Below are 27087 nucleotides of genomic sequence, written 5' to 3' on the forward strand. Positions count from 1 at the left end.
ACCGAGAGCAGGCTGGAGGGCCACGCCGGTGGGGAAGTGGGGGGCAGACTGGTCTAGGAACGTCGTGCCGGTGAGACGCCGGGAGTTTGGGGTGCCCTGTGATTACTGGGGGGTGGAGCTGGACGTTGCGCCCCAGCGAGCGGCCCCAGAGGTCTGGGGGGGGGGCGGCGCGCAGGAGGAAAAGGTCTCTCGAGCCAGCCAGCCTTTGGTGGAGGGTGGAGGCCGGGCTGGAGGAGGCCGGAGGAGCGGGGGCGGCGGGTGGAGGCTGAGGAGAGGCAGGCCCGCGCTGGGACAGGTGGGAGTGTGGGTGCAGAGAAGGGAAAGCCAGAACCACTCTGAGTCAGCACCAAGAAACAAGCTTGATTCCGCAAGACAAGTTCCCCCAGGGCGGCCCTCGTGCTCCTTGTCAGTATCAGACACCGGGAGGTGGCAGAGCCAGGAGGAGCCTAGAGGACCAGCAGGGACAGCACAGCCAGTGCCACACTGCGGGGGCGGGGGGCAAGGGGTGAGGCCCAGGGAGGGTCCCCCACGTGGCCTGTCCCCTGGAGATTTTTCCACCTTTCACTGTTTTTGTTTTTGTTTTGGTCTTTTTGCTATTTCTTGGGCCGCTCCTGCGGCATATGGACGTTCCCAGGCTAGGGGTCCAATCGGAGTTGTAGCCACCGGCCTACACCACAGCCACAGCAAAGCAGGATCCAAGCTGTGTCTGCCACCTATACCACAGCTCACGGCAACGCCGGAAACTTAACCCACTGAGCAAGGGCAGGGACCGAACCCGCAACCTCATGGTTCCTAGTTGGATTCGTTAACCACTGCGCCACAATGGGAACTGCGCCCCCCCCCTTTTTTTTTTTCACCTTTCACCGTTTTAATTAAACATTTTTCTGCCTTATTTGTTGCCTAGGGCTGCAGTGACCAAGTACCACAACCTGAGTAGCTTCAAATAACTGAAATTTTCCCCTCACAGATCTGGACTCTAGAAGCCAAAAAGCAAGGCCCCTCCAGACCCTCCGGGGCAGGACCTTCCGGCCTCTTGCAGGCGCTGGGGCTCCAGGGGTCTCCGCCTGGGCCTTCACGCAGCCTCCCTGCTGTATCTCCAGGCAACAGAGCAACTGGCCGTCCTTGGCTCCGATGTTGGCCAGAAACAGCATCTTCTCTTTCTGATGACACGCAGCGCCACGAGAGGCGCAGCGCTGTTGTCCATTTCCGTTGTCCTGGGGACAGCTTGACAAGAGCAGCGTGGACAGGCCCAAAGGAGTGTGTGGAAGGACACCGGCCGGTTCCGTCCCAGGAGGCAGAGCTGAACAAGGCTCTCGGCCGTCACACCATCAGCCCAGAGGATGACACACGAGGGCCGTATTGCTTGGCTTTGCATTTCTGATTCCTGGTGAGAAAATCATTTTTCATATACGTAGTAGCCATTTGGATGTCACAGCTCTGAACTACCCGCTTTTGGCCTCTGCCCATTTATCAGTTGGCATGAGACCCTGCTCTGGAGGAAGGTCCCTGCTGTCTCCGGGGAAGACCCCAGCTCTCCTGGGCTGTGCCACCGTGGGTAGGCATTGTCACTGAGGCCTGGCAAGCTGCTCCCCAGAGAGACCCCCCACACACATCCGCCCAGGCTTCTCTCACCCCTCCAAGCGCCTCTGATGCCCCCCCAGTTTAAGGCCCCCACTTGGCCGCTTCCCAGGGGCCACCCACTGAGAACAGGAGAGACCTGACCTCAACCGCAAAGCAAACTAGGAAAATTATGCAAATTTGCTGTCAATATGATGATTTGAATGGCGAGAGCTTCCTGATTTATGAAGCTGCAAGTCCAGTATTTGGACACCGAGATTCTCTTTCCCGTCACAAGCAGCATGACAACCACATGGAAACTGCTGGATGATGGATTGTAAACAGCTGGTGGGGTCGGGCCTTCGCCGCCCAAGGAACTGCAAATCGAAAAATCCACATGTTTAATAAACAGATGATGAATCAGAATGTGAACGGGGAAAAAAAAGGAAGAGATGTGAGCACTGCCCCTTGGGCCCAGAGCTGAATTGTGGGGGCGGCCCGCCGAGGCTGGCCCCCATTCCCGCCCTCGGGCGCAGGACACCAGACACCCTGCTTGCACAGCGGTTCCCAGGCTCGGAGCCACGATCCATCCCGAAACAACGTGGATCTGGGCGGGCCCCTCGGACAGAGGCTGATGTCTCGGAGAGCGAGCTGGGTTTAGAGACCCTGGAGTAAATGCGCCTTCCCCCGAGAGGGCTCTGGGCCAGCCCCGCACACAGCGGTGCTTATAACGTCAACACACGGAGGGACGGGGAGTGCGGAGCCCGTGGGAAACCCGCAGGACCACCCGCCACACCTGCCCGCGTCCTGGAGTGGCCCCCACACAGGAGGCCTCCCGGGGGAGGGGCTGGACACAGGAGGCGAGGGAGGTGTCTGAACAGGGGACACGGGGAGAGGGTGGCAGCAGGCACCCAGGGATCTGCGGGGGAAGAAGCCTTTGCTCCTTCCGTCCTGCCCATTCCGGTCAACGTGCAGCTCTCACCCCACCTCGTCCTTTTCTCCCCAAAACCTCTTACAGCCAAGTTTACAGTATATCTCTCACTTGAACGTAGGCTCAAAGAGGGCAGTGACATTTTTCTGGCACCTACAAACTTCCTGGCACCCAGCAGGTACTCAGTAAACACTTGAAGAGCCAGGCGGAAACACTTGCCCTGCAGGGTCCCTAGACCTATGATGAGGCTAGAGGGTCGGGACTGTGTTGGCCCCAGGGGCAGAGCCCAGAAGCAGATGGAAGCTCCAGTGCAGACCAGCGAGCAGGGCCAGGAGCTGGTTATGCATCTAAAAAAGTGAAACTGGATCCCTATCCTCGCCCAAACACAGAAAGATTGCTTCCAGATGAGCGAGCACTTGTGTGTGAAAATCAGAACCGAGAAAATAAAAGCTAAGGGGATCTCTGTGCAGGCACACAAGGCCCGGAAAGGTTTGTCAAGATAGGAAGGGGCCATCACAAAGGAAAAGGCAGGCAGCTCCCACGCGTCCATCGGGCACTGCAGCCAAAAAAAGGCAGATGCAGAGGCGGGTCCTGAGTGCCTGCGGGTCCACGCATTACTAATCGGGGAAAGGCAAATAAACCCCGTGAGAGACCACTTCACACCCACCAGATTCCCAAAGAGGCGTCTCTCTCACCGAGCTCTCCGCCCCAGACCAGGCAAGCAGGGATAGCGAGGGAGGTATTCTGGTTTTCTTTCTCTCTTTGCTTTGTTTTGTTCGATTGAACCGTAGTGCTTTAGCTGGAATTAGTTTCAGGTGTAGAGCTTAAGGACGCGGTCTTTTTTTTTTGGCTGCACCCACAGCATGTGGAAGTTCCTGGGGCCAGGGACCGAATTCCTGATGCCCAGCTGAGACCTCCGCCACAGCTGGGGCAAGGCTGGACCCCTAACCCGCTGCGACACAAGGGAACTGCAACATGCTTTATTTTGCTTTTCCTTAAAGATGATGATTCAGTCTTATTTATACACTTATTCTCAGCACTTGCTGCTAGTAGGCACTGAATAAACAGAGGCCTTGAAAAGAAAGGCAAATAAGGACCCCCAGGAACCCTCTGACCCCAGGGGACACCAGGGTTCAAGGGAGGTGAGCCCGGGGGTGGACCAGCTTGTGGTGAAGGATGAGGCCCTGCTCCTTGCAAACATTCCCCAAAGGGGTTCCTGGTTGGCTGGGGGAGCACGGGGAGGGGAGGGCAGGGAACCGACGGAAGGGGTGGGATTTGAAACCTGCCTGCCTGTGTTCCCTTGGCTCCCGGAGGAGGGAGCAAAGTCAGGGGGGCTAATGTAACCAGGGGGCTCGAGGACTGGGTCCTCTCCACTGCCCTGGGGAGGGCCCAGGGTGAAACGGGCCGGGGCAGGGGGCCGGGCAGCACGCCCCCCACCCCCCGAGGCCCCACTGAGCTCCCAGCACCAGCACTTGCAGGAAGGGGACCAGCGGCCACCGTGGGGCCCTCGCGCCGCCTCCCACCCGAGGGGTGAGGACAGGAGTGCAGACGTGACCCAGCACCCTCTCGTCCGCGCTTTTGAAATGAGGTATTTAATAATAAAAAAGTGCCAGGCGGACACAGTGGATCCAGGACGTGAGAGGAAAGTGAGAGAAGCAAACCCAGACTTAACAAGAAGTGGTGAGAAAACGGGGAACAGAGAAAGCGGGGGTGGGCCCTGCCTTTGTGCTTCCAGTTACCGTTGTGGTCACTTCGGGGAACGTGCTGGTGACATGAGCAGAAAGCGGCTGGAAAAGCGGCCTGGGGCACCAGCAAAGTGCGCGCCCATTAGCGGGTTTTCACTGGGGAAGCATCTCTCATTTGAGGTCGCAAAGCAGAGTCTTGGATAGTGGGCTCTGATGGCCACCGGAGCCTGGAGGTGGCCGCCCCGGACCCCAGCCTCTGCTCGGGCAGGCTGTCAGGCCTTCCCCGTGGTGTGCGTCCTCCCCGGACCATGTGGCCTCTGAGTGACAGGGCCCTGGGCTGCAGCCCTGGGCGCCCCCCCACCCCGGCTCTGGCCGCCCCTGAGGAGACCAGGCCTGTGTGCTGGCCTCCCGACCCCACCCCTGGGCCCGTAGCCTCGCCGTCAGAGAAGCGGCTTTCCTTTCCCAGACGTTGGGTCTCCTCACTTGGTGGCATTGCCAGCCTGCCCCACTGGGGCCCCCCATCCACAGCCCCATAAACACATGCCCATGTCTGAGCCAAACCTGATGAGGCAGGACGGGCTCCTTGCTCTGACCCTGCCGTCCGGGGCCCCGAGCCACGGCCCTGCCTGTCCCTCCCTGCCAGGCACGGGGCTGGGGGGGGGGTCTCCTCTGAGGAAACGTCCAGCCGAGTTTCCTTTCCAGGCTGTGCCTGGACATCCGTGTGAATGAATCCAGCCAGGCTGGTCTGGGAGTGAGAGAACCCCAGTACCCCTGCATGGCTGCTTCCAGACAGGGGCAGAGCCTAGGGACCCAGGACCCACTCCTCCTAAGGCACAGACCTCCCCCCCCCCAACCCTGCTACATCCACGTCGGCTGAGGGTCCGTCCCTGCCACCCTCCCCACCGAAAGGTCCAGGTCAGGCTCCAGCTCTGCCCGCCCCCCACCAGCGTCCATGTCGGCTCTGGGTCTGCCCTCCCTCGCTTCCCCATCGGCCGCCCTGACCCTGTGCGCTGTCTCAGCCGTGTCCTTGCCGAGGTTTCCCAACGGGGTCCAACAGCAAAAGCACAGTCGCCGTCACAGGTGCTTCCCAGCAGAGCTGCCCACATCCCTTCTTCCGAGGCCCCTTCACCCGGAGTGGACAGGGACACCCAGGACCAGGACAGAGTGTTTCCTGGTTCCCCCACAGGCCAGGAGCCACGATGAGCCCCTGCCCCCGAGGCTTTGCCCCTGAGCAGAGGGGGTGTGCTGACAGCCCTGGGATGTCTGGAGCGAAGAGCTGGCCAGGCCCATCGGCCCTGCCGGTCAGCCCTGCGGACACTGTCTCCTCCACTCTCCCTGACGCCCTGCTGTTCCGGGGCGGGCGGGACCCTGCCACCCACAGGGCAGGCGGCGTCTGTCTGCACCGGGGTCTGTCTGTCCGAGGCCCCGCGGGACGTCCCAGCATCGGCGGGGGGGCGGAGGGGGGAGGTTTGGAACTTCATGCTGGTCTCTGCCCCTGAGTTCCCAACAATGTCAGGAATTTGGAGGTCTGGGGTCGGAATGTAAACAAGGACCAGCACAGTATCCGCGAGGGCAGTGACCTCGCCGTGAACCGCAGCGTGTTCCCGACGCCTCCGAGGGCCATTTGCGCCTTCGGTCTCATGAAAACACAGCAGCTCAGCTCTTACCCATGCCGAGCTCGCCTGGTGAGCTAACAGCTCTCAGATTCCAGAAAAATGGCCCACTTGTCATTTTCGTGGCTGTGCTTGTTCCCTGCTTCGGGCGCGGAGCTTGGGTCGGCAGCTCCGACAGGGAGGGTGGGCAGGGCCTGGGATCAGCCCCACCCACAGCCCCAGCGCCGGGAGGGGACCAGGGTCAGGCCAGCCTCGGCCCGGCCCCAGAGGCAGAGGGACAACGACTGAGAGGACAGGGCCGTGGTGAAGCAGAGCCCGCGCGAGATGGGGGAGGGAAAGAGGTGTCTGCGGGAAGAAGGCAGGGATTATTGAGATCTGAGGTCCTGACACGCAAGTCGGATAGGCAAAGATGCCCACGGGCGCGCAGACGGCCGCACCACGGCTGGGGGCTGGCAGCAGGACGCGTGTCGTCACCTTTCCTGATCTTTCCATTTTCTTCGCTTGCCTGTGTGTCATCTGTAGAAAATGCAGACACGGCGGAAGAGGTTCGGGCAGGGCTGAGGCCGTGTGGCCGCCGTCGAGCAGCCCAGCTCCTCGCCTGCACAGCCCGGGACGCAGCCCAGACGCCCCTCGCCTGCTGTGGGCGCAGCAGGAGCATCCGTCTCCTCCTCAGCCCGGACCGACCCTCCGCGGCCGCAGCGGCGCCCGCCTGCCCTCGCTGCTGCTCCTCCTCCGGCGGCAGCGCAGGGCGCCGCGACCCCCCGGCAGGCCGCCCCAGTCACACAGCGGGAGCTCGGGAGCGCAGCACCAGAGAAGCAGGGTGGCAAAGAGGGTGGAGAAGGACAGCGAAGCCTGGGGACACAGAGCTGAGCCCCGCCCTCTGGAGGTTAGGGCCTCCCACCCTCTCCAGAGGACAGAGAGGCATGGGGGGCCCCCTGTTTGGGGGTCCCAGCGTTCTGCCTGCTCACATCTGGACTTTCCCCAGGGTTAGGGGGCCACTGACCAAACCGTCCACCTTGGCAGCACTGAAGGAGCCACTGGCATGAGTCGTCTCACAGCAGGAGCCCCAGTAGGGAACCCCAGTGCCCCCCGGAAGACAGACGGGACCCGGGACTCGGGAGGGGCTAGGAGGAAGGGCCAGGTGGCCAGCCTCCCAGGACGCTCGGCGCTGGAGTCCGCCTTGGCTGAGAGGTGCTCGTGCCACCAGGGAGGACCCTGGGCCAGACCAAGTGCAAGACGACCGGCCAGAGACCCCCCCCGACACTAACCCCACTCATGAAGCCTGGGGCTGCGAGCCACGTGGCCGAGCCCTTCTCCTGGGTCCCCTCGCCCGGCAGCTGTCCCTTCCCGGTGGTCTTTCCCTTGTCAGCACGTGTGTCTCCTCAGACAATTCATCTCTGAGCATCAGACGACCCCACGCTCGGGCCCTGGAAGGGGACCCCCTTCCTGCAACACCTGCAGAGCAGAGGCCGTATACACCCCAGCATCCGTGTCTGATTTACTCACCCTGAGACTCTGGAGAGGGGAGGCGGGCACACGTGGGGAGAGGCAGGTCCCCAGATCGAGCCACACGTCCGGCTGGTCTGCTGGGGAGGGGGCCGGGCAGGTGGCCAGGCCAAGGTGTCTGGGAAGCCAGAGGGCCCGTCACAGCCACCACCGCAGGAGGGCCACACGGGCTCTGCCTCCCCTAGCAACCATGCCAGCAGCTGCAATGCAGTGTGGGGTCTCCCTGCACAGTCTGTGTGGCTCCAGTAGAGCCACAGGCCTCCTGCCTTCCTGGGGTCGCTGGGCAGGGGCACAGGGTGGGGGTTGAGATGGCACGAGCGTGAGGAGACCAGAGCAGCCTCCGTGCTGCTGAAACACCTGAACTCACCTGGAAAGGTGCCCGGGGCCACATCAGAGCACTTATAGCCTGGGCTCCGAGGAGACAGGACCTGGATGGGCCTGGCGTCGTCAGCCTCATGGATGTGTCCCTGGTAAGACTCCCCAGGATCTGCACGAGTAGGTCTCCAAAGCTGGAGGTCCCTGAAAACTCAAGGCCTGGGCAGGGCCCACATTCCTTGTTTTTATTTTATTTTATTTTATTTTTTTTGTCTTTTTGCCATTTCTTGGGCCGCTCCCTCGGCATATGGAGGTTCCCAGGCTAGAGGTCCAATCGGAGCTGTAGCCACCGGCCTACGCCAGAGCCACAGCAACGTGGGATCCGAGCCGCGTCTGCAACCTACACCACAGCTCATGGCAACGCCGGATCCTTAACCCACTGAGCAAGGGCAGGGACCGAACCCGCAACCTCATGGTTCCTAGTGGGATTCGCTAACCACTGCGCCACGACGGGAACTCCTTCGTGTTTTTAAATCCAAGCACTTCCCTACTCTTGCTAGAGATCCCTTCCTCCAGACAGGGCCGCCTCCCAGGCCATCAGCATCCCAGGCGTGGAGTTCCTGGCCCACTGTTTACACCTAATCTAATCAGTTTAGGTGGGGAAAAAATGTTAACTAGGTAGGGCACAGAGCTCCCATGCTCCAGCCAGTCAACAAGTTTGTAGGCCTGTTTCTGTCTATAACTAGCATCAGGAACTAGACTGTATTTGACTCAAACAAAGTTTTCATGTTGGCTCCTTAAGGGGGACAGGAGAATAGAAAAGCCAGGATGTGAGGGTCAGTCTGCGTGGCCCTAATTTGCAAAGGTCTGACTGGGATTCTCACTGTGGTCACCCCCCAGCCTAGAAGCTGCAGTCAGCAGGACTGAGCTGGGGCACGAGTCCAGTGTGGCCTGGGACCAGCAGGGCACTCAGACACCGCCAAGCCCAACGTCCCCTGCCCTGCACTCTGGCCTGGCACCAAGACCCAGCTGTGTTCCCGGAGGCGAGACCCACCAAGCCGCCTGTGCCAACGGCATGCCAGCCCCAGCCCCATCTCAGCGTCACGCCCTGCAGGAGGCAGGATGGAGAGTCGCCCTCTGCCGAGGCGCCAACTCCAGCTCGCTGCGTGGAGAGGATGCCTCTGTGAGTCCCACTGGCGGCGCTCCATCAGCGGCAGCGAAACCAGGCTGGGTCTTTTGTATCCAGGCCCCATGGGGAGCTCATCAAGGCCCGGGGTCATGGAAAACACAAAGGTGGGGGGAGGCTGGCATGGACGGAGCTCTTACATGCCAGCCCCCGAGCTGGGCGCAGAGCCGTGTCATCAGGTGACCGGAAGCCCCAGTTCGATGAGCCCCCAAAGGGAGAGACGGGGCGTCAGTTTAAGAGGCAGCGTCCACGGCGAGGAGCAGGTGCTGTGAAGCAAAAGCAACGTGAGGGGAAAAAAGAGGACAAAAGTGACCAGAACCAGGAGTAAAAGAGGGGTCATCGCTGCTGACCCTGCGGACAGTAAACGTCCACCACAACACTGGGGACAACTTCATGCCATGAGGCGAAGCCAGGGGACCGCGGGGGTGACTTCTAGCAAACGCCAAAGGGAGAAGATACTCACCTTTCACAAACCACTCCGAAAACTGAAGCGGAGGGACTGCAGCTCGATTCATTCGGTGAAGAATTATCTGGATAATCCAGCCAAAGGCATCACAAGAAAAGAAGCCATGGCCCGATAAGCCTCAGGAACACAGACCCCAAATCCTTCACGGAGCGTTAATGGACCAAATCTAGCCATAGTTAAAATCACTCCCCTTGCAGGAAGGCATGGCATCCAATGTTGGCTTAACCTCCCACAGTGAAGTAGCGGATACCCTTTTTATAGAATGAAGAACTAACCCGCATGACCACCTCAGAACAAGCACTTGGACTTCCCCTTGTAGCTCAGGGGTAACGAACCCAGCTAGCATCTGTGAGGACGTGGGTTCCACCCCTGGCCTCATCCAGTGGGTTAAGGATCTGGCGTTGCCGTGAGCTGTGGTGTCGCTTCAGATGCAGCTCAGGTCTGGTGCTGCTCCGGCTGTGGCAGAGGCTGGCAGCCACATCTGCGATTCAGCCCCTGGCCTGGGAACTTCCATATAGTGTGGGTGCGGCCCTCAAAGACAAAAGTAAAGGGCATTTGACAAAACCGATATTTGTTTGTGACAAAACATCTTCACAATCAAGAACTGGAAAGGGAATTTCCTGCCCTTGGCAAAGGGCACGTGTGTAAAACCTAGAGCTAGGCCATCTTCAGTGGTGAAGGGCGGATCCGAAGCAAGGCGAGAATGTCCACTCTCCCCGCTTCTATTCAACATGGGGTAAGAGGTGTGACCGATGCCGTAAAGCAAAACAAACGAGCAAAGCATCCGCCTGTATTTGAAAGGAAGAGAAACCCTACGGAATCCATCAAAAATGCGAAACTGTGTACCATATGCTGTAAAGTTCGGCAAGACACCGGGATATAAGATCAACATTCAAAACTCGGTATTATTTCCATATAATAATGGTAATTCTACACAGTGGCAGCAAACACTTAAATGATGAAGAAAAATCCCATTCACAATCACATCAACCATTTTTTTTTGTTGTTGTCTTTTTGCCATTTCTTGGGCCGCTCCCATGGCATATGGAGGTTCCCAGGCTAGGGGTCCAGTCGGAGCTGTAGCCGCAGGCCTACGCCAGAGCCACAGCAACGCAGGATCCGAGCCGCATCTGCGACCTACGCCACAGCTCACGGCCACGCCGGATCCTTAACCCACGGAGCAAGGCCAGGGATCAAACCCGCAACCTCAAGGTTCCTAGTCGGATTCGTCAACTGCCAAGCCATGATGGGAACTCCAACAATTTTTTAACTTAAGAATAAATTCAGCAAAAGACATACCAAGCTGGTGTGCTGAAAACGACAAAGCATTGCTGAGAGACGCTGCAGACGATCGAACTCAATGGAGAGGCGCTTCATGCCCGCGGAGAGGACAGCTGTAAATGCCAAGGTAGCGGTTCTCCCCAGACAGACCGTCAGCTCAACACGGCCCCCAGTGAAATTTTTTCGGGCTCTGTTTTGGCAGAAAATAACAAGCTGATCCTAAAACCTATATGGAACTACAAAGGACACAGACTTCCGAAAGAGCTTTTAAACAGAACCACGTTGTAGGACTCACACTTCCTCATTTCAACACCAACTGCAAAGTGACAGTTGTCAAGACAGCGTGGAACTGGCCTGAAGGACAGACATCGGGGCACACAACCTAGAGTCCAGAAACAAACTCTCCTATTTTTGTAAAATGGATTTTCAGCAAAGGCAGTACAGTGGGGAAAATATATCTTCTCAACAAATGACGCTGGGCGTTCCCATCGTGGCACAGCAGAAATGAATCCGACGAGGAACCATGAGGTTTCGGGTTCAATCCCTGGCCTCGCTCCGTGGGTTAAGGATCCAGTGTTTCTGTGAGCTGTGTTGTAGGCGGCAGACACGGCTCGGATCCTGCGTTGCTGTGGCTCTGGCGTAGGCCCTTGGCTGCAGCTCTGATTGGACCCCTAGCCTGGGAACCTCCATATGCCGAGGGTATGACCTTAAAAGGACAAAAGACAAAGAAAAAAAAAAACGAAGCTGGAACAACTGGATATCCTCGAGCAAGAACGACAGAGGCAGGCCCTTTCCTCAGTCCTGCCCCCCGCACTGACTCGGAAGGGATCACAGGCCTAAACATAATCACTAAGCCTATAAAGCTTCCGGGGGAAAATGCAGGAGAAACATCTTGGAGACCTAGGGTTAGGCAAAGGGTACTCAGCTGCAACATCAAAAGAACAGTCCTTCAAAGAACAAACTGATAAACTAGGGCTTCATCAAAATTAAAAACTTTTGCACTTCAAAAGACAGCACTGACAAAGTGAAAAGACAAGCCTAGACTAGAAAGGCAAACTGTCTATTTTACCGAGGATTTGTATCCTGAATATATAAAGAGCTCTCAAAATGCTATAAGACAAAAACCCCCGTTTAAAAATGGATGAGATTTGAGTAGATACAATAAATGAACAGTTTGTGTCCACCAGCAGATGAACAGATAAAGAAGATGTGGTATATATACAATGGACTACTACACAGCCATAAAAAAGGGTGAAATATTGCCATTAGCAGCAATGTAGATGGACTTGGGGTGTATTATGCAAAGTGAAATAAATCAGACTGAGAGAGACAAAATATTATACAACATCACTTATAGGTAGAGTCTAAAAAATACTACATGCTAGTGAATATTTAAAAAAAAAAAAAAAAAAGGCAGAGTCCCAGATGTAGAGAACAGCCAAGTGGTTACCAGCAGGGAGAGGGAAGGGGGGCACTAGCAGGGCAGGTGACCTAGGATGTACAAACTATTATGTATAAAACAAGCTACGGAGACATCCTGTGCAGCGTGGGAATATCGTCAATATTTTGTCGTAACCGTAAATGGAATATGACCTTTAAAAGTTTGAGCGGCTACAACGCACGCCCGTAAATTACACATTGTACACCGACTATGCTTCAATATGAAAGAAGTGTATTCAAATACACACGCAAACTGTACCGAGCACCTCACATATTCTGCCATTTAATAAAATGTTAAAAATAATAAATGAATGCTTTTAAGCTCAACATCCACAGTCCACCAGGGAACTGCAAATGAAAGACCCCAGCGAGACACTCCGCACCCACTGAAACGACTGCAAACCAAAGACACACCAAGGGTTAACCAGGATGCAGAAGGGCTGGAACCTGCGTGCGCTGCTGGCAGGGGAGGAGGACGGAAGAGCCAGGCTGGAAAACCGTCAGCAGCCTCTTTAAAAGTTAGATGTGAACTTGCCGAGTAACCCAGCGATGTCCCTGGAGAGAAGTGAAAACGTATGTCCACGTAGAGGCCGAATGTGCCTGTTTGTAGCAGGACCGTTCCTGACGGCCCACACCTGGAAACCGTTCAAACGCTCGTGAACCAGTGAGCGAATAGACAAGAGGTGGTCTCTTCGTACATGGAGTTGGGTTCCGCCGTGTGGAGCACGGTGCTGACGCGGCAGTAAGGGTGAATCCCAAAGCATCATACAAGAGACACCTACTGGGAGCTCCCGGCGTGGCGCAGTGGCTAACGAATCTGACTAGGAACCACGAGGTTGCGGGTTCGATCCCTGGCCTCGCTCCGTGGGTTAAGGATCCGGCGTTGCTGTGAGCTGTGGTGTGGGTCGCAGACAAGGCTCGGATCCCGCATTGCTGTGGCTGTGGTGTAGGCTGGTGGCTACAGCTCCGATTGGATCCCTAGCCTGGGAACCTCCATATGCCGCAGGAGCGGCCTAAGAAATGGCAAAAAGACAAAAAAAAAAAAAAAAAAAAATCTAAAGACACCTACTGCAGGATTCCTTTATAGGAAATGCCCCCAGGTGCACATACATAGGGACAGAGAGAGGACGAGTAGTTGCCTAGAGTTGGGAGGGCTTGAGGGGTTGACTGCTAATGGGCATGAGGGATTTTGGGGGGTGATGAAAATTTTATAAAACTTTCAGGATTATAGTGATTGCCGCACAGCTGATGAATTAGCAAAAAATCATTGCATTTTATGCTTAAAATAGACGTTTTATGCACATTATACCTCGAAGACGCTCCTTATTAAAAGCAACCTCAGGAACACTAGACTGGGGTTGCTAGAGCTTGAATGAGCCAGAGGAAGCCTCTCAGCGGACTGACTCACAATAAACAAACTCATAGAGACTGATGTACAAACAAAATGCCAGCACTTCAACTGCCCACCCATCTGCCCGCCAGTATTTCCTCATTCAACAGCCACCATTCAAAGGAAGCCAGGTTACAGTCACAGGGAACCGGTGCTGGGGAGGAGACCGACGAGCCTACCGTGCCCTGGGGACACCCACCTCCATCACAGGGCTGTGCCCCCGACACAGGTCAGCATTCCCATTCTCCGCCCAAGCGACTTCTGGGGAACAAAGCCAGCCCGGCCTCCCGGGCTCCCTCTCCCCCGGGCCATGCAGGTCACGTCCAGGCATTTACCCGTCTTCTCTCCAGGTAGAGCCCTCAGTCACAGCGGCCCACGAGCTCGTTCTTCACACGGCTCCCCACTTCCGCTTGGGAAGTGGGGAGCCCTCACCCTCACTTTTTTTTTCATAGAGCTAGAATAGATTATTGTATTTTTTTATTATTTTTTATTACTCAATGAATTAATTGCATTTATAGTTGTACCATGGTCATCACAATCCAGTTTTATAGGATTTCCATCCCGCACCCCAGTGCGTCCCCCCACCCCCCCGACCTATCTCCTTTGGAGACTGTAAGTTTCCTTTGAGGGCATCTCGTCTGACTGGGGCAAGTCCCTGCTCGAGCACCCTCTCCCGCCGGGGCTGTGCCACTCAGAGACCCAGTTTTTCTGCACGGAGCTTCTCCAGAGGTGAGCCAACGGGGCCGAGGGGATTGCCATGTGACTGCCCAGCCATGATGCCCAGCCCCAAATCCCCTGGGACCCTGGGGGTCAAACGAACTAAAACACCTCTGGCCCCAAGCCAGGTCCATCCCTGACCCGTACACACAGAAGGCTCAGGTGGGGAGTGGGGAAGACACCCAGCCTTTCCACCCATCCCTCTGGTCACTCCTGCAGCGGGAGAGGGAAGCAGGCTTCCGTGAGGGACTGGCGCAGTGGCCCGAGCAGGTGGCTCCAACAGCAAAACCCAGAGGCAGGCAGCTGGGGCTGGCGAGAGGAGGAGTGGGTGACGGTCCCTGCCCACTTGCTCTGCCGCTGCTGGGGCCACTGACACACTGCAGCCGGGGCTGCGCGTTGGGTGGGGCCCCGTCTGAGACTTGTGAGCACTGTGGTGGCACCTCTGGGAGCAGGCGTGGCGTGGATGGCTGCTGGCCAGTGGACCCCGCCTGGCCTCTGGCCCTCCCGGGCAACCACAGCCCCACCTCCTGTGGCCTCTGCCGCTTCGCTTGTGTTGCCGAGGGCAGCCACCAGGAGAAGTGCAGGCATGACAGCGGCAAACTGCAGATGAGGCCGCCACAGCTCAGAAAACCTCCAGGCAGCGTTTGCTGGGAGCCGAAGTCAGAACCAGTCACTGGTGAGGCTCCCTGAGCTGGGAGGGCGGCTCCTGCCTCCAGCGACCTTCCCACCCGCTCTCCCCAAAGAGCTGTGAGGTGACAAAGAGCCGCCCGCTCCCAAGCCCCTGGCTCCGAGTGACAGCAACCTCCCGTGGGCGGCCCGAGCCTGGCAGCAGGTGCGAGCACACGGCCGCACGGAGCAAGCTCAGCGAGTGCCGCGCCACCTCTGCGTGCTCCTCGGGACCCCTGGAGAGGGGCTCTCACTCTTCTAATTAAAAACAGGAGAGAGGAGTTCCCGTCGTGGCGCAGAGGTTAACGAATCTGACTAGGAACCACGAGGTTGTGGGTTCGATCCCTGCCCTTGCTCCGTGGGTTAAGGATCTGGCGTTGCCATGAGCTGTGGTGTAGGTCGCAGACGCAGCTCGGATCCTGCGCTGCTGTGGCTGAGGGTGTTGGCTCTGGCGTAGGCTGGCAGCTACATCTCCGATTCCACCTCTAGCCTGTGAACCTCCACATGCCATGGGAGCGGCCCTAGAAATGGCAAAAAGACAAAAAACAAAACAAAACAAAAAAAACAGGCGAGAAAACTCGCAATAGAACAAACTCTTCCAGTTGAGGCTGGGAGAGTCAGGAAAGGGAAAAAGGAAGAGTAGAGGGAGCAGAGCGAGAGAGGGGGCAGGACGGAGAAAGGAGGAAACCGGCGGTGAGCATGAGGAAGGACCTCGGGGACGCGGGCAGGTCGGGTGTCCCCCCCCCCCGCCGCCCCCGCCGGCTGTGCGCTGGGCCCCCTGTGGTCTTTGAAGTGTTGACACCCAGAGTGGTTTCTGGGCCCCTCACAGCCACCGCAGCTCCCCAACCCCTTGAGCTGCGGCCAAATTCGTATCCACCCAGACTTTATCGAGCACTGAACTTGCCTGGGGCACGGAATTCTGCCTGCGCGGATGTGGACGGAGGCGGCCCCGAGCGGCCAGCGGGGCCAGACATTCCGCTCCCGAGGCCCGTAGCTGAAGGAGACCCAGGTGGCCCTTCCTACCGGTGAGGAAACAGCTCCTCGGTTTAAGTCCGGACCAAGGCCTCAGACAGCAGGTGCAAGGACAAGAGCCGGGTCCGGGCCTTCTGACCAGGGTCAGGGACTTCAGCTGCTCCGTGTGAGGGGCAGACGGATCGGACGGCGGCCCAGCCTGGCCCAGGGTCTGCAGACTCGCACCTCGAGACCCACAGGTGGCTTTTGGGTGTCTGCGTTCAGAGTGACAGTGTGCAATCTTGGGTGTCTGCGTTCAGAGTGACAGTGCGCAATCTTCTGGGAAGAGGACCTGGGGCTTCAAGACCTTCTCTTTGCTGCTTTGTCAGGTTCCCTCAAACCTTACGCACATACAGGCAATCTTCAGAAGAGCCTAGATGTCATCACATCCTGACTCCTCCGTGAAGCCTGCTTGGTTTCCTCCCCGCCTGCTTCCCTCAGCCTCCCCTTCCACCACGCCAGCCCCAAGCCCTTCCCAAGCAACCCAGTGAACAGCCAGCTGTGCCCCCATGTTTGCCCTCATGTTTGCATAAATCATATGCAAACTCATGGTGGCTGCAGAGACAGGAAGCGGCGGCCTGGCCAGCCCTGCGGGGAGCAGCGTCTTATCACTGACAGGGTGAGAACTGCAGATGCACGGTGATAATAAAAAGCAGACAAACTTCAGCCACTGACAAGGGGCTGCTTTAACGCTCTGCAGACAACGTACACAATTACAGTCGCGTGCGGGACAAGCTGCACCATCGCCCACCTTGATGTAGCCCTGGAAACACACAGGAGCAGACAGTCTGTTGTCCCACGTGTGTAAAACCACCGCTCACCCCTGCCTCATCTTGACATGGTTCTACTTCCCACCTCTGCTGCGCCTGGAACCAGACGTGCTACAGACAGGCCACGACTCTCAACCATCTCCCTGCAGACGGGCTCCCGATGCCTGTGGCTTCGATCGCGTCTGCGTTCTGGAAGACCTCTTCCCTCACCCCGTTTCCCAGAGCAGCCCCCACTCCCCACCGAGCGGGTCTTTGCTCAGAGGAACACAGACCCCTGGCGGCTGGCTGCTCCCCGCACCTCCAGCCAGGATCGCAGGCCCCTTGGGAGCCCGCTTACCTCCGAGTGGGAGGCCTGAGCTGGAACACAGAGCCTGCAGGTCTCTTTCAGCCAATGCCCCCAACACCTTTCTCCACCTTTTGTTCATAAAACAGTGAGCTTCAGAAGGAAGCGGCTCAGGAGGAGTGGGGGCTCCAGGCAGAGAAAGGGGACCCGTTCCTCCCGACACCTAAGTGAACCAACTGGAAATATCCCCCCCCACACCCCCTCTTCCGTGGGTCCCCACCCCACCCCAAGAAGGCGCCACCTCGCTGAGGTTGCCCTGACAGCAAAGGCCAAACATCCCTTTGAAAACACCTGGTCTGGAAACTTGAGAAGAGGCTCCTGCCACCGTCTGCCACCCACCCTCGCCTCCTCCCGACCCTGCCAAGCCTGTGGGACAGAGTGGCCCCGACGCGTCTCTCCAGACACTGAGACACGGCGGCCTGGACGGGAGAGCCAGAGCCAGGGCCTGTCTCAGGCGGCTGTGCACCTGCAGGGCCCATGGGCCCTTCCTCCGCCACGGGGGCCTCCCTTGCGGGTTCCTCCCTCCCCCTCCCGTCTTCCCCTCGCAGCCCATGTGGCTCGACCCCAGGCTGTTCCATGAAGGCCGCGGGGCAGAGGCTGCTCCCGGCACAGGCTCAACACAGGCAGGCTCTTTAGGAGGCGGAAGGTGGGCGCTCCGGTCCCGCCCGTCCCGTCTGGCATGAGGGCCACCTGTGCGTCCACCTGCTCCTCGAGGCGCGTGGGTGAGCCTGGTCCTCACCCGCGGGCACCTCTGATCTGAGCTGCTGCGCGAAGTGGCAACAGGGCTTATACCCGCCCGGGGCCAGGGAACCAGACAGGTTTTTCCTTTCCTGTAACTCACGGTAATCACTGACCGTCGTAATTTCCTCCAACGCGCTGCAATCAAGGCAGACACGCACAACACCAGAGGAGAGCTTAAGCTGGCACGTGAGGCCAGGGACCTTGCGGGGCTGAGGGACGGGGTTGCTGCCTCTCCATGACCTGGGTCCGCCTCTGGCGCCGGCCTCCGGCCAGAGGAGCAGCGCCCCCACTGGGCAGAGCAAGGGCGGGAGGCACGTGCTCCTCCATCCATCCTGGGCTCCAGCCACTTCCTGGGGCCGCGCTGGCGTGTGGCTTATCTTGAGCCCAGGCTTCTCTCGGGCCAATGGCTTGAGTGGACCAGGTCCCCAAGGGAAGCGGTGGCCTGGGGAGCCTCAGGAGGGCTGTGAGGCCCAGGGGGGAGGAAAGCCTCAGGTCACAGCAGAGGAGGAGGAGAGAGTGATTCCAGGGCAAGCTCCATGGGACGGTGCCCAGGAGGCGCCAAGGCCATGAACAACCAGGCTCGTGGCTTCCGGCAGCCTGGACCTGACTCAGACGTTCTTCAGGGCAAGTCGCCCACAGGAAACGTGCTTCCTCGTCCACTCGGTCCATCTGTGTAAGATCGCCTGCCCTCCTGCTTCCCTTTCACTCCCGGGCGTCTCTCCACGCAAGCGACAGAATGGGAAGTGAAAGCGAGGGACCAGGCGCGGGTGGGGCTTCCTGCCTGTGATCTGAGCAACCCTGGGTGGACCCTGCCTGCCCAGGACAGATCCCCTCTCTTTCATCACAGTCAAACCCACCACCACGGGTGGAAACGTCACCACGCGGCCTGGAACCTCAAACACGGCTGACATCCAGCTCCCACCACGAGACAGCGAACGCAGCCACTCGACTTAGAAATAAGGCGGCCTGGGAGCTCCCGTCGTGGCTCAGTGGTAACAAACCTGACTGGCGTCCATGAGGATGCAGATTCGATCCCTGGCCTCCCTCAGTGGGTTAAGGATCTGGCGTTGCCGTGAGCTGTGGTGTTGTTGGCAGATGCGGCTTGGATCCCACGTGGCTGTGGCTGTGGCGTAGGCTGGCAGCTGCAGCTGATTCGACCCCTAGCCTGGGAACCTCCATGGGCCGCACCTGTGGCCCCGCAAAGCAAAGCAAACTAACAAACAAGCATCAGGCCGCCCTGCAGCTCCGGCCAGCCTTCCTTCCCATCACCTCGCCTCCCTCCCAGCGCAGCCTGTCGGGACAGCGAGGTTGCGGGGCACAGGGGCGGCGGGACCCTCTGCCTGTGCGTGTCAGGCTGGGGTTTACGCAAGGGACCACGGCCCAGGAGGCTCTGACCCGGAGGCCGCAGACCTCGCCCCTGCTTCTCCTGTCTGCGCACAACGCTGGGGACCCACGGGTATATGCATTCTTATTAATTGACCTTTTGGGCTTCAGGAAGGCTCCCTGAGGACTTACAGTCTTACTCGCACTGGCCCCACATGGCCCAGGCCCCCCCGGCCCCCCAGGGGATGTTCCACAGGCTGATGGCTCCACGGTGGGCAAGGAGATTTGGCCACCACGGCAACACCCGCCAGCGGGGCTGTGGCTGGCTCTGCCCTGTCTGGACTGTGGCTTTGACACAGGGGGTCGGGTGGGGGGGGGGTGCCAAGGACTGCGTGCCGCTCAGCCCCTGGAGGGCCTCGACCAGCGTCAGGAGCTGGCTGGGCAGACGGGGGGGTGGGCCCTTGCCGACCTTCTGGGGTCTCCTAGCAGAAGATTAATATCCTCGGGAAGGAGAAGCCTCCGAGCCGCGAGTCCTAACAGAGCCGAGGGGGTCGCCGGCCGCGAGCTGGGGGAAGGGAAGGGAAGCAAGGCTGAGAGGCACCGGCCCGAGGAAGGGGGTGGGCCCAGGTGAGCAGGTGCGCGCCGGGTGGGGGATCAGGAGGCCCTCATGGACCCCCGGGACCGGCAGCTGCAGGGCAGGGACCGTGCAGCTTCGTCCCTGTCCACCGGGCGCAAGGGACTGGGGGCAGGTTCCTCCGAGCGCAGCTTTGGGCCTCACGCAGCTCGTCCTAGGCCAAGGTGAAGTTTAGCAGTTCACGCGCTAACCCCCTGCCCCTCCATTCACTTCCTGGGCCCTGGGGACCAAGAAGCAACTCCCAGCCCTGCCTTCCAGGCAGTGGGGGCTCAGCGGCAGATAAAGACAGGCCAAGCATCACTGCAGTTCAGGGACAGACGCCTGGGAGCTGAGGGGTCCAAGCACGACAGGTCACTCTGCCCGGGAGGTGGGGGGGGTGTCAGGAAGTTCTCCGACAGCAACACTTGAGCAGGTAGCCTGGCTCGCAGGGGAGTGGCAGGAGGCCCCGGCGGGGAGCAGAGCCCCTGTGGCTGGGGCGGGGGAGGAGCCACACCCCCTGAACTTCACCCTCAGGTCAAAGAGCAACCTCGCAACCCTGACGGAAATTTGCACCCCCCTCAAGATGGGCATCTCAGCCGGCGTGGGCCCCAGATAACAGGGTGGCTTCCCCGAGCTGAGCGCCAAGAAGGAACTGGACACACAGGAAGGAAATGGGGGGGGAGCAGCAGGCAGCGCGCCCGCCCCCAGGGACTTCGGAAGACGCCTCCCAGGTGCCTTGATGCTCCCACCTGCAGAGCAGGACACAGAACAGAATAGAGGCCAGGACACGGGGTGTGTGGGACGGTGGTGCCCACGCATCATTAAGAGACGCCAAACAGCGAGGTGAACGCCGTCCATGAACCAACCCCCACCAGACACCAGCGTCGCTCCAAAGATCAGCAACATGAGGGCTGAGGGTCAAGGCCCAAGAGCCTCAGGAAAACACGGGGAAAGTCCTTCATGACCTGGCAAAGTCCAGGAGCCAGAAAAGATGAAAATGTCTTAATTTAAAACAAAAATTATGGCCCAAACACCGCCAACAAAGTGGAAAGACAAACAACCGCAGGCCATCGTGCCACTTACGAGGGGCTGGACTTCACATGCCAAGCGCTCTTACAGATCCGTGAACGAAGGGTTCAGAAAAAAAGACACACGAATGGTCCTTGAACACGCGAGCTGACCAAACTCCTTCGCAATAAGAGAAATAAATTTCAAAATGCGGCTGAGAAATCATTTCTCATGTATCTGATCAGCACAAGCCAAAGATTGCCCACATGCAGCCGGGGAGCCTTGGGGCCGGCGGTGTGTGAGTGGCACAAACCCCCGCAGAGGGAGGGTTCTCGTTCAGCAGGTTCACTTCTGAGAATCCACCAAAGTGAGGTCAAAAGCAGCGCTCGAAAACTTGAGTGAGTTCCATGCTGTTTGCCTCCAAGTGCCTCCCAAGGAGAAAGCTGGTCAATTCATCGTGGCAGGTACAGACAACGGGACAGGTACAGACAATGGGACATCTAAGGACAAGGGGACAGGTACAGACAATGGCCCAGGTAAGGACAATGGGACAGGTAAGGACAACGGGACAGGTGTGGAGAACGGGACATCTAAGGACAACGGGACAAGTGCGGACAGTGGGACAGGCAAGGACAATGACACAGGCACAGACAATGAGACAGGTACGGACAATGGGACAGGTACTGTGACAATGGGACAGGTACTGTGACAGTGGGACAGGTAAGGACAATGGGACAGGTACGGACAATGGGACAGGTAAGGACAATGACACAGGCACAGACAATGAGACAGGTACAGACAATGGCCCAGGTAAGGACAACGGGACAGGTACGGACAACGGGACAGGTACGGACAATGGGACAGGTATGGACAATGGGACAGGTACAGACAATGAGACAGGTACGGACAATGGGACAGGTACAGACAACGGGACAGGTACGGACAACGGGACAGGTACAGACAATGGGACAGGTAAGGACAATGGGACAGGTACGGACAATGAGACAGGTAAGGACAATGGGACAGGTACAGACAATGAGACAGGTAAGGACAGTGGGACAGGTATGGACAATGGGACAGGTAAGGACAATGGGACAGGTATGGACAATGGGACAGGTACTGTGACAATGGGACAGGTACGGACAATGGGACATCTAAGGACAATGGGACAGGTACTGTGACAATGGGACAGGTACAGACAATGGGACATCTAAGGACAATGGGACAGGTACGGACAATGGGACAGGTACAGACAATGGGACATCTAAGGACAATGGGACAGGTACGGACAATGGGACAGGTGTGGAGAACGGGACATCTAAGGACAACGGGACAGGTACGGACAATGGGACAGGTACTGTGACAATGGGACAGGTACGGACAATGAGACAGGTACTGTGACAATGGAACAGGTACGGACAATGAGACAGGTACGGACAATGGAACAGGTACGGACAATGGGACAGGTACAGACAATGGGACATCTAAGGACAACGGGACAGGTACGGACAATGGGACAGGTACTGTGACAATGGGACAGGTACAGACAACGGGACAGGTGTGGAGAACGGGACAGGTGTGGACAGCAGGACACGATGCCAGTGAGGAAAAGGGCACAGAGTTCTTCTGAACGACACGAGACGGTCTCCAAGAAACAGAATTAAGCTGGAAAGAACCGTGCACCACCCAAGTGTGGGCTGCGGTGTCTATTTCCCTCCAAAGAGAACAGGATGCAAAGGGGAGAAAGAGGAACCTGAGCTCTGCATGCTCAGGAATCCGGGGGGATGGGCAGAGCCCTGGGACTCGGCTGGGCGGCCAACACTGCGCCGGCAACCTGGCCATCGCTCAAGTTCCTTTGTGGTGACCCAGTCAGGAGCACAGTGTCTGGGGAGCTGGACCAGAGCAGTCCGGAGGGCGAACAGCCAACCCCACATCACCAACGTGCACCTTCCTGGGGTCCTTTCACTGTAAACCCACAGCGAAGCATCCTGGGAAAATCTCAGAACCTCGGCAAATCCGTGCACACGTGGCCCTCATGCCAGACCTCCGAGAGGCCGAGACTCCTGCTCAGATCCCATCCACCCTCTCACCGAGCCGCCTCCCCCGCAACTGGCTGGGGCTACCGGCAGGCCGGGAGCAGGAGAAGCCCTGGCGGCCTCGCTCTGCAGGACGTTAGTCTCATGAGAGGAGCAAATGAAGCCGGATGCCCACTGCCCAGGGCACGTCCAGTCACCACCTCGAGCCCACAGACCCGGCTCGAACGCTGCATGGACCCGGCCCCCAGAAGGTGTCCAGGACCCCGTGGTGGACACCACCAGCCCCTGCCCTCCCTACAGCACTGGGGTGGAGGTAAAGGAGGGGCTGGGTTGGGACCCCCCTCCCCTGGACAGCCGCAGGGGCGGGGGTCTTCCCGGGGGCTTTGGCACGGCCACAGCGACCCTTCCAGCAGAGGGAAGTCACAGCGTGGAGCAGCTCTGGAGAGCAGGCCCCTGAGCGGTGGCAAGGGTGTAAGCATTGAGGGGTGGCCGCCGTCCTGCCCAGGAGAGCCCAGGCCCCGGGGGTCCCTGCAGGCAGACTCTCGGGGCACTCAGAGCCCTGCTGAGCGTCCCTTCCTCACACCTCTCTGCTCTGAGGTCTCAAGGGCCTCGATGCGCCAGGGACGGTATTGGCAGTTGCTTTAGCTTTCGTGTGGGGGGAACAGGCCGAACTAAAAGGAAGTTTGAACCAGTCCTCAGACTCGGGGCATACTTAACTCTCCCTGAAATTCAGAGCTGCCATGCGGATTCTCCGGATGTTGGGTGGAAGCTTGTTCGGCTCAAGAATCCTGTCTTGCGCGGCTGTGAAGCAGACCCAGTTACAAACCATACGACGCAAACGTCTGAAGACCAGAAACAGGCTCTTTCCATAGGCAGATGCCTGGGTACCATCAGGACACCCAGGGCAGTGCCACTCAGGACACCAGGCCCAGGAAGCTGGCCGGGACCCTCCACTTTCTTCACAAACACCCAGACTGTAAGTCCCACCGTGATGTGCCCCCGGAGACGAACCGGGGTGAGCTGCAACCTCCGGTGTGAACAGCGAAACCCAGGCCAGTGGGCACCTGGTCCTGACCTCTGACCCACACCGCCACCTTCCCTGAGCGCCAGGAGGCGACCTGAGTTCTCAGTGACTGTCCATGGCAGGGGTGTGGGTCAAAGGGACATGCATGGGTCAAGGGACATGAGGGCCGTCAGCTTATCCCAGAGCCCTGGGGCAGACGCGGCGGCGAGGCCAGCTGAACCGTGGAGCCCTGAGCAGCCCCAGCTTCTCCAGCCATTTCCCCATCTTCTCCATTCCCTGTCTCCTTGGGGACAAGAAGCTGTTTTGAAGAGCAGACCCTACCTGGCCACACCACCCAGGCCTGGCCACCCCCTAGCCGTGGGGCTGTCACACAGGACAGAGCTACCTCAGTGGCCACCAGGGTCCAGCAGCACATGGGGCCCAGCGTGGGAGCCTTGGGGTGCTCCATGTGAGCTTTGGGGTGCTCCATGTGAGACTCAGGGTGTTCAAGGGGAGCCTTGGGGTGCTCCTGCAGGAGCAGACAAAGGAGACAACCAGGGAAGCTGCCCCAAACTGCTGCTTTGAAAGGAAGCCTCTCTCCCTCACTCCCCTCCATCGGGGGCTGACCCCCCCAGACTCATAGGGGCCAGAGCTTCCTGCCAGTGCCTGCACCCCGCTTCCCACCCAAGAGGATCTCCCCGCTCAGGCTCCACCGCTCAGACCCCTCCCCAGGTTGGGTCAGGCCAGGCTCCGCCGCCGTGGCAGGAACCACATCTGAGGGCGGGCATCGGGCGAGGGTGGGGGCCGCGCTGCCCCAGAGGCGTGGCCCGCGTCCCCTCCCGCGCAGATGTTTCCTGCTGACGCTGCACATTCCTGCTTTAACGCGATGCCCGCCCAGCATGAGGCACGTGGTGGAGATGTGCCGACCCAGCCCTTCATCTCGCTGTCGCAATTCATTCTCTTGGCAGAGGCTTGGGGGCTGAGCTGGAGTCTCGGTTCTCCACGGACGCGGGCTGCCCCCAACCCAGGGTGTGGCCGGAAAGGCAGCTGGGAGTGACGCATCACGGCCAGGGGAGCATCTGACCACAGCTTTCAGATGTGAGACGTGAGTGCCCCGAAGAAGCCCTGTGCCCTCCCCAGACGGCTGTCCCCACACACGGAAGCGTCTGAGAGCTCCGGCTGCCTCATCCTGAGGGCCTGTAAGGTGGCCGCCACCCCCCCCGCCCCCACGCGACCCTGAGGGCAGCTTCTAGGGGATGCCCTTCTTCCCTGGGCTCTTCCAGATCAGCTCTGCCCTGCTCACTGGCTGGACGCTGGTCTGCACCCTTGGCCTTGATCCAACCCCCAGAGGGTGTCACACCTGCCAAGCCTCCAGGGCCTCTGCATCCCAGCCACCTGACAGCTGGGGTCTCTCTGGGACCAGCCTGCCCCTGGGTGCTGCAGGTCTGTCCCGTCTCAGAACGGCCCCTGCAGGTGCAGCTCCCTGCCCCACCCCCATCCCCGCCCTGTGCGGCTCCTGCGGCTTTCTCACCGAAATCACAGCTTTCTCACCTGAAATCACGGTGCCCCCTCACCGTGTCCACACTGGCTCCTTGCATTCATGCTCCACGCTGCGTTCTCACCTATATCTGCCCCACAAACACGCCTCCAGGGCGACATCAACTGCTAATGGTTTTAACTGTGGGACCGTCAGAGTAAAGGCGAGAGTAAAGAAAACTCTCGGGACAGCCGAGGTCAGTGGCTCTCAACCCTCGCCCTGGCCCAGGCTGCCTGCGCCCGCCTCGTCCACGCACCGCAAGGCACAGCCTACACGTCACGTTTGCCAAAACACGAGAACTGCTACCGAATTTAACCACACCCCACTATCACCTAGAAACTTACTGGCCTCAAAGCCAACTAAGTGGTCAGTGTCCAGAGTTCCCCAGTCATCTCACTTCATACAGCTGGCTTTTTAATCAGAATCCAAACAAGATCTGCCAACGCCGACTGGTCAGACGCCCAGGCCGAGTAACACCCTCCACCCTGTTTCTTTCTCGCCTTGTAGGAGGAGCTGAGCTCTCGGCCCCGTGGAGTTTCCCTCGTGGCTTCAGCGGGCAGCGTTCCAGGTCCCCGACCATCCTCTGTGCCCGTGTGTGCTGCAAGCCCCTGGTGGCTGTTTCCATCGTCCCATGAGCCCATGGGGCTCCTGCCCTGGACACAGTGATGGGCCCGCAGCCCCTCCAAGCTCCTCTGTCCCTTCCCACCTGCACTGACGGCCAGGCCTGTTTTTCTGTGATGGGGGGCTCGCCCCTTTCAGCCCTAAGGGCCCCTTGGCTTCCAAACCTGGATTCAGAGACCAGCCCAGGTCACAGGTCACAGGCTGCAAGGCTTCGAGTCCTGAACAGTTTCTATGAACAAAACAAACCAGGCGACAGCCCTGGCAGGTGTCGGTCCCTCAGTGCCCCTGCCCTGTAGGTGCCCAGGTTCCGCAGCGGGGCTCCTGCCTCCTCCAAGGGACCCTTCTCCCACAGGGTGTCGGGGGGCATCTGGGGAGACCCGTGCACGACGGTGCCAGGCAGGCCTCGTGGGGGCCCTGCGCGTCCTCCTGCTCCACCAACTTCCCACCGCATTCCCTGGTTCAGAAGTTGCCTCGTCAACACCATGGCAGGATCTGAGCTCCCCACAGCAGCTCTCAGACTCTGGCCCCTCCGTCCTACCCCCATCCCCTTCCCCAGATGCCTTGGACAAGAGGACACGCTGCCTGTTCAGCAGTCCCCCCATTTCATTGGCAGGAAGGAGGTTCCCATTCAGAAAGCAGGACTTTTCACCTCCTCCTTAAATCCAAGATAATCTAGGACCTGGGCTGTAGGTATAGCTTTCTGGCACCCTGGTCATTTTGGTCAAACAAAATGCCCCAGCCTGTGTCCTGACCTGCACACCCTACCTGCTGATGGGTGCAGAAAGCCCCCAGCTGTCCTGGGTGCAAAAGCAGGCTCTCCCTTCCCCACCGTGAGGCTGTGTCCGGTGAGACCCTCCCCTGCAGACACGGGCACACTGGGCACGTGCTGAGATGCTAGGAGAACCAACTGGATCCGGAACATTCTCCCGCCCCGCCCTCTCACCCACGATTTCTCCAGCCTCACACCCTGGCTGCCCCCACGGCCTCCCCTGCCTGTTACTGGTGCATGTCCACCCTCTGCACCTCCCCTGCTCCCCGTTTCTACCAGAACAGAACCCAAATCTCTGTGCCAGGCCTGTGACCCTCTATTGCCGCAGAATAAGAATTAGTGACTTAAAATGATAACAGGCATCGACTGGCCTCACAGATTCAATGCGTCAGAATTTGGGGTCTCGGCATGTCTCACCTGAAGACTTGCCTGGAGCCAGCAGCCCCCCATGCCGCCCTTCACGTGGCTGGGGGCTGGTGCTGGCTATTGGTGGTTCCCACGGCACAAGCCTCTCCCAGGCAACTAGCCCGTCCTTGGACAATGGCAGCTGGCTTCCCCC

General features: G+C 58.9%; 2 long non-coding RNA genes across 3 annotated transcripts; one reads left to right on the top strand and one right to left on the bottom strand.

Annotated features, from left to right (window-relative positions):
- Positions 1-340: 340 nt before the first annotated feature.
- On the bottom strand, positions 341-9490 carry LOC110255918 (uncharacterized). Its single transcript, XR_014820473.1, has 4 exons — positions 9257-9490; positions 8934-9059; positions 7660-7826; positions 341-1934 (listed from the first exon to the last, which is right to left on the bottom strand). It is a non-coding gene; the product is annotated as an uncharacterized LOC110255918 (long non-coding RNA).
- Positions 9491-17607: 8117 nt separating this feature from the next.
- Positions 17608-26881, top strand: LOC106505369 (uncharacterized). 2 transcript variants are annotated; one of them, XR_014820474.1, is made up of 7 exons: positions 17608-18291; positions 18466-18610; positions 20089-21098; positions 22542-22911; positions 23332-23574; positions 24570-24706; positions 25646-26881. It is a non-coding gene; the product is annotated as an uncharacterized LOC106505369 (long non-coding RNA). The 2 variants fall into 2 exon arrangements; XR_002336888.2 differs by lacking the exons at positions 17608-18291; positions 20089-21098; positions 22542-22911; positions 23332-23574 and having other exon boundaries at positions 18442-18610.
- The last annotated feature ends 206 nt before the right edge of the window (positions 26882-27087 follow it).

The sequence above is a fragment of the Sus scrofa genome, chromosome 12 (genome assembly GCF_054392235.1).
Source record: "Sus scrofa isolate SSC_HxYL_T2T_F1_AM1 chromosome 12, Sscrofa_HxYL_maternal_Yorkshire_Landrace_v2.0, whole genome shotgun sequence".
NCBI lineage: Eukaryota > Metazoa > Chordata > Mammalia > Artiodactyla > Suidae > Sus > Sus scrofa.